The sequence below is a fragment of the Limulus polyphemus genome, unplaced genomic scaffold, assembly GCF_000517525.1.
Source record: "Limulus polyphemus unplaced genomic scaffold, Limulus_polyphemus-2.1.2 Scaffold1391, whole genome shotgun sequence".
NCBI classification, from domain to species: Eukaryota; Metazoa; Arthropoda; class Merostomata; order Xiphosura; family Limulidae; genus Limulus; species Limulus polyphemus.
Genome location: NW_013667001.1, coordinates 154,736 through 162,532, shown reverse-complemented (window position 1 = coordinate 162,532; position 7,797 = coordinate 154,736). Strand labels below are relative to the sequence as shown.

Here is a 7,797-nt window from a genome sequence, read left to right as displayed (position 1 = left end):
GAAGTAAGGGACGCATCTAAAACTGTGGGCCTAAAGCGCCAGTTAACCTTAATACGCCATTGATTAGAGAAGAAAAAACAGAAGTAAGGGACGCATCTAAAACTGTGGGCCAAGAGCGCCAGTTAACCTTAATACGCCATTGATTAGAGAAGAAAAAACAGAAGTAAGGGACGCATCTAAAACTGTGTGCCTAGAACGCCAGTTAACCTTAATACGCCATTGATTAGAGAAGAAAAAACAGCTCCCCAGTGGCTCAGCAGTATGTCTGCGGACTTACAACGCTGGAATCCGGGTTTTGATACCCGTGGTGGGCAGAGCACAAATAGCCCATTGTGTAGCTTTGTGCTTAACTTCAAACAAACAAACCTAAAAGAAAAAGCATGTTTTTAGTTACTTGGTTATTTTAATGAATTTGGCTTTTAAATATAATATTTATGCTCGGAAATTTTGATAAAGATATAATTAATCTAATATAACCAAGTTTTATACTTTTTTATCATTACAAAACCAGTTATAGAATAACCTCCAGAGCTACATTCCGCGGATTGACTATTATATCACATAATAACTATTGCCGGAGGATCAATTAGGTGAGGTTGCTTTCAAGCATAGTGATAACAATGATATATGCGCGAGTTTCTCGTTTTCTAAGTATTTGACTGGTGGAGCGCATCTTCTATATAAGCCTGCTTGCAAGTCCGCTTTACGAATATCTTTTCAGAAATGCGCAATAACATATAAAATTGAAATTCACTTCTTATGACAAGTGTTAATATTGGAATGTTTATCAATATAAAACGTGAATAATAACATATTTCTGTTCTATATAATTGATCAAGTATAAATTTAGGATTCTTATATACCCTGACATACAACAAGCAGTGCAGAGTTAAAGTTGAATAATTGTTCACGGATTAGTTTATTCATTTAGTATGTTTTCTGTATTATTCCTAACTATCGTTATTTCTTCAGAAGATTTGTTTGTTTGTTTGTTTTAAATTTCGCGCAAAGCTACACAAGGGTTATCTGCGCTAGCCGTCCCTAATTTAGCAGTGAAAGACTAAAGGGAAGGCAGCTAGTCATCACCACTCACCGCCAACTCTTGGGTTAATCATTTACCAACGAATAATGGTATTAACCTTCACATTAAAACGCCCCCACGGCTGAAAGGGCGAGCAAGTATGGTGGGATGGGGATTCGAACCCACGACCCTCAGATAGTGAGTCTAGTATGATCTCCCAAAATATACCACTTCGTTATGCTTATAAATCGTTGTTTGTCAGTTTACTATTATATTAACATAATGTGCTTCCATAAACATTCTCTACTGCCAATCTGATGGTCATGGTTATCTACCACTGTTCGATAGTGCCATTGCAGTCCTATTTGTGAGTTTATCCGCTTCCATGGTGAACAGTGAAGGCTACCTTAAAAATTTGGCGTCCTTTTATTGTATATTACCAACCTTTCTAAACTAATACCCCCCCCCCCCTGAAGAGGGCTGTGACGCATTTTTCTAGACATAAGTTTATTCATGGTAGACTTGCACTGTCAGATATATAGGTGCTAAACATATTGACTCGCATCTAAAGCAACACGTTACTGCACAAGGATATGGAAACCGTTCCTATAAAGTAGATTACTACTCTATATATGTACTACACAGCCAAGAGTGCACTAAAAAGTAAAAGCGCGAACATTTACTGGAAGATTACATCGAGTACAATTGTGAAAAAGAAATCGATATGTCATTACGTTAATGTACGTTTCATGTGGTGAGGTTATCAGACAACTAGTTTGTACACTGCAACAAAGTCATGGAAGGTCAACTATGCTGAGTAATGACTGTTGTTCTGCTATGGTTTAATGTCCTTTACGTAATTGGTTAGGGAAAGAATGAGCTCGTATGTATATGACTTGTAGTTTGTTTGTTGTTGTTAAGTGCAAAGTTACACAATAGGCTATCTGTTCTGTACCCACCACGGGTATCGAAACCCGGTTTTTAGCGTTATAAGTATTCAGACTAATCTCTGAGCCAGTGAGGAGCATGACCTCTAGTACCACCATTTGAAAAAGTACGTGTTCTCAACAAGATATCTATTATGTGAATAGAACATTGTCAAATAATTTCAACCAGAATTCCTTTACATGCATCGAACATTCATAGATAGAACAAAGTAAGTTGTTAAACTTGCTTAATTTTTTGTGTTGTTTTTAGAATTTTCGCGAAATCTACACAAGAGCTACCCATGCATAGCTATCCCTAATTTTTGCATTGATAGACTAGAAATTGTTTGCTTGTTTGTTTTGAATTTCGCGCAAAGCTACACGAGGGCTATCTGCGCTAGCCGTCTCTAATTTAACAGTGTAAAACTAGAGGGAAGGCAGCTAGTCATCACCACCCACCGCCAACTCTTGGGCTACTCTTTTACCAACGAATAGTGGGATTGACCGTCACATTATAACGCCCCCACGGCTGAAAGGGCGAGCATGTTTGGTGTGACGGGGACTCGAACCCGCGACCCTCAGATTGGGAGTCGAGTGCCTTAACCACCGGGCCATGCCGGGCCTAGAATAGAAATAAGTCAGCTAGTCAACAGCACTCACCACCAACTCTTGGACTACTCTTGTCTGATCGAATAGTGGGAGTTTATCGTCACTCTTATAGGTAACCATGGTCCCCAAACTGCGGAGCGCGTTTTTGCGGTGACTGAAAGCAAATAAAAAACCTTTTGGATTTATAGTCTGGCCACTTAACAATTAGGCAACGCCCATTCCAGATGCTATGATTTAAAACCGGAACATTAATAATACACAAGTATAACACATTATATACCAAAGAACCTAAAGCAGAAACTTAATGTTCGTATTGAAACTACCAATGATTCTAAAGCTGAACGTAACCAGAAATTTTTAACCATAATACAAATTTCAGAGGTACATTATACTACAAATCCTAAAGTAGAAACAATCGTAATTAGAAAAAACTATACTATCATCATTTGTTTTCAGGAAGAAAACTATAAGACAATCTAAAGCAAAAACCTAACATTAACTAACTTTCAAACAAAATAACAAAACCTGAAGAAACTTTAAAGCGAAATAATATTTATTCACAGTTTTAAGTCACAATATGACAAACAGTTTGTGACCAGATTTAAATGTATAGCTAAAAGACTATTAAAATGTTGAACAGAACATACTTTCTAATGCGTAAAACATTCTTGCCAATCTTCCTGGAGGACACCGCTAAGTATTTTCAGACAAGGAGAACACCATCTATTTACAAAAAACGCCGCCATTTTGTACTTATAACCAGATCAGGGGTACATGTTTTACATTAAAACATAAAGTCGGTACTGGAAGACTATTTACAATCTTAAAAATCTAAAAACAACATGCAAAAAGCGAAATACTATCTGTTTGGTTAAATAGATCATATTTGTCCTGAAGAAGTGTAAGTTGAGGCCTGGTAGTAAAAAAATCGAACTTCAAAAACAGCGTGCACCCTTAAAATAGTTATAAGTACATTAAGATAAACCAGCATAAAATACCCGCGCTTCGAAGCGGGGTTCAGTGGCTTCCTTATGATTCACAAAGGCCTCAATGTATCGATCAACTTGCTTCTCCATTATCTCCAATTGCTTCTATAGCTTCCCCAGGTAGGATCTGTACCCGAAGAAAAACCGTTACTACACCCGCCCGTGGCATCAGAGCATGTGTGCTAAGTTAGGTCCTGCTAAGCTTGTGAGTAAGGGGTATGAACACAGTTTCAAACACGTCATGCACGGGATCACAAGGGGGGGGGGGAGGGTGGAGCAAGAACACAAAATTGAATGTCAGGTTCAGGTTCAACGATCCTGTAAAATTTACCTTTATACTTCATAATGCATAGAAAACATTCTCTGCGCGTGACTCCGTTGTAAGAGGGAGCTATGCAATATAAATAAGGACATCTGCATCACCCTGAGTCCGCCTGCCAAGTTTGTTCTTGCTAGTCCTAGAAGAGTAGAAGGAGTTAGCTGTACAAAGATAGAGAAGTGCATACGAAGCTGAACATGCCATCCCGGAGATACCGAGGGGGCCAAGAACACAAAATCTGATGCCAGGTTCTGCTTCAGTGACCCTGAAGACCTATTCTTAGACCTCCATCATGCCCGGATGACCTTTCAGGTGCGTTTAAGCCCTCCTTCGTAAAAGGGCTACACAATATAAACAAGAACACCCCTGTATCGTTAGTCCGCTTGCCAAAACTGTGGGAGGAGATAGCTGGACACATAATTATATACACATAGCTACAAGCTGAATTAATATAGGATGATATTCTAGCTAATTTTATTTTTTTCTTTGTCAGCAGGCAGTGTTCACTGTACATTACCTTTCACATGATCAAATAAAGTATAACAAAGTAAGTATTAAACTCTGACAGATGTTATGGCTAACCTTGGCGAAAAGATGGAAATTAGTGAAATACTCTGTATTTGATTATAATGAGATATATATACAACGTCAATGTAACTCCTACTCTCAATAATTCGGACGATTAATGTTCAAGACATTAAACTAAAACGTGGCAAATTAAGTATTAGGTGTAAGTTATACTATAAATGAGAGTCTGATATCTGAGGTTAAGCCTTTTATTTATATCTCCACGTGTCACTGAGGTTTCAAAAATTCACCTTTTGTACTTTACTTAGCTATTTTGTAGCCCGGTTTGATTAAGTGTAAGCCTAAACATGGCTGACAACGCTAACAACTTCTGTAGAAGTGGTTAGATGTTAGTCGTCATTATTTATTTCTAGGGAAGACTGTGAGATAATTTATTTCTTTTGAACTTATTGGCAGCCGAAGTGTTTAAGAAAAGTTTTGTGTAAGATACGTTCAGTAAGCTACACAATTAGATTCATCCATTAGTGGGTAAACAGAATTTTGTGATAAAGTATTAATGCCAAATACCAAACAGTGTGTTATTTTTCAAGCTACATAATTAGCCATCGAGACCCAAGTGCATAGGATTATTTCATTTTTCAAGCATATAAAAGCGATATAATCTAAACAAACACTAGAATACAGAATATAATTTCAGGGGGGGAGCTTTATATATATATATATATTGAAAATGCATTGGGGATTCGTTGTGTTTTTGAATAGCTAAATTTTTGAATTCACCATCATAACTAATCCCTTTATTTATATTCAAACTTCTGAAGATCTTTACTGTTCTAATCACAAGCTTGCTAAATCTGTAGTTTAGGTGGTTGTTCCAAACAGGATCAAGATCTCATCGCTGGTTGGCAAGTCAATTCCTGTGTGATTTTCCTCTTCTGACGCGTGGGAACATGTGCATTCGAACACGCGTGTGATGAGTGTTAAAATAATAAAAGCGTTTCCATGGTAACCATTATCCCAAGCCGCGAACACAGACGGAAAAGACGACGCGACTGCTCTGAAGATTAGTATTTGAAAGCGTAGCAGCTGCGCTCCCCACACGTTATCTTCTCTCTGGCCGCGGTGAGCCTTGTTCATCAGACGTGTTAGCGATCAACTTCGTATTTTTCCTTCTGCTTATACACATTTTCCAAGACGATTTGAATTTTATTCTTAAACTAAATACTTTTTCAACTAAACTAAACAATACACACGGCTAAAAAGGTTCGTTAACATTTCTTCAGACGCCTATCGACCGAGCTTGGCATCTTCTCAAGAGAATCACTACAACAACGCCGTCAGCTACACCACAAAAAATAAGACACTTTAATATTTTTTTTCGTGTTCTTTCGAAGTTATATGGGCATTCTGATTTCCTCAGGAAGAGATGGCATCACTAAGAAAGGCCATTAGAAGCTGAAGTTCGTAGTAATAACCAAGCTAGGTGAGACAGGCATCTTCTATATATTTTTATGTTCTCTTAGATATTGAACTGCATTTCAAAACTCACAAAAAATATCTAAATTTTATTTATTCCTTTGGTGACGGTTTGATGGCTTACAGAAACTGAAGAATAAAAAACCGGTAAATAGCCACAGAGTAATAGTGTAAATAATGTATATAAATTAAGCAAATCTACTAGTATAGTGAATTTAAATTACATGTTTAATATATATATATATATATATATATATGATAATAAAAACAAAAGCTCTCATTCGTATACTAATTTTGTTAGAAGTGTCGTAAAGAAATGTCATACAATTAGTAACCGTTTTCATGTCTTTGTGAAAGTAACAATATTTATTGTAATAATATATATTTCAAGGGTGACACGTTACGAAACCGGTTACTGATAATACAGTATTTCATTAAGACATTTAGAATATATACGTATATATGTGTGTGTGTGTGTGATGGTCAAATATTGTAGTGAAAGCGATAAGCTCAACTGTTGATCACAAAATTAAAACATTTAAACATGTTTGGAATATTTTAGTAATATATTTCACAGTAAAGTACAATAACCCTCCATGAGAGTAATTGATGTTTTTGAAAAGACAAATTCTATTAAATTTTCACTTAATGAAACTACTTCACCTTGCTGTTGAACAGTCAGTACAGACAACTATTAAAATGTATGAAGTTTTGAGTTCTGAGTAACTAGATTTTGTTTTATTTAAAATGCCAGTTTATAGTGCTCTGAAGACGCTTGTGTACGAGACATCCTGATGAAGCAGGAGATTTATTGATCGGCCTCTATCTAACTACATGGTTTGTCGGCCATGTTGCGAGGATACTGCAGGTTAACAGAACAACATCTTCTGCACATGCGTGCTGTTGATATGCAGTAGCCATAATAGTCAAAGAGGAGGAGAATGTCCTGTCATTGTCCAAGTACTTCGAGAGAAGTCAGGTCGCTCCTTTGAGTCTTTTGCTCTAAAAAGTTATAGGTTGTGATGACGTATCACCAAAGTAGCCTTTACATTCAGCTTAATCTTTAAAAAAAAAACGCACAATAGTACCACCAACAGAAAATTTCGGAACCTGAAAAAGGAACAAGGGCAAGTCTAGACTTTAGTTAAACATATCAATTATTCCCTGCCATTGCTTACACTAAATTAATTCTAATTCCTAATTCTTTTGTTGAGCTCTTAGAACTTACCGTTATGATTTAATAATTGTTATAAAACTAGATAAAACGACTACTTTATACTCTAATGTCCGTTATGAAAGAAAATAATTAGTTTTTCTCTATTTATTAATATGATTCCTCCAGTTTAAGAAGGTTTTAAAAGACGTCTTGACGAGAGACGAAAATTTTGTATCGTTAAGTAATAAGTAAGAGAAAAAAAAAAGTTGCTTTCTATGTGGTTTGGATAAGAAAAATGTTTCTTTTCTGGTATCTTTATGGTTTGTTTCACTAATCTGTGGTAAGAGAAAGGATACTAAAGCATTGATCCATCTTTTTTTTTTCTTTCTAATTCAATATGCCTAGGCCTAGTTAAATCAGACAGAAAGAATGAATTGCAACAATAGATTATCCATTGGGGTGAATGTATAAAACGCCCTTCACATGAACTTAAGTCCTGAAGTGATAATATATTTTTATTACCATAGCTATAATGTTAAATTTTAGTTTTACAAAAGAACATGAAATAATATGAAAGCGTTTTGTCACAGTAAAACATGTTTGGATTTTCATTTAGACAACTTTGAGAACATCGAGGTAGTTGAAACTCGATTACCCAAAAATCATTAGGAGAATATCGTTTTTTTTTCCTTTTGAAATATATTAGTTTCCCAATTTTTACATATTTAGGAGTAAGCAATAACAATAAGTCTTTTAAACGTTTTTAACAGGACGGT

At 36.0% G+C, this 7,797-nt stretch overlaps 1 long non-coding RNA gene across 1 annotated transcript in view; it reads left to right on the top strand.

Annotated features, from left to right (window-relative positions):
- The first annotated feature begins 5,478 nt into the window (after positions 1–5,478).
- Positions 5,479–7,797, top strand: part of LOC111086751 — a 10,815-nt gene continuing 8,496 nt past the window's right edge. The window contains exon 1 of the long non-coding RNA XR_002611478.1: positions 5,479–5,872. This is a non-coding gene — a long non-coding RNA (uncharacterized LOC111086751). The remainder of the gene's footprint in view (positions 5,873–7,797) is intronic.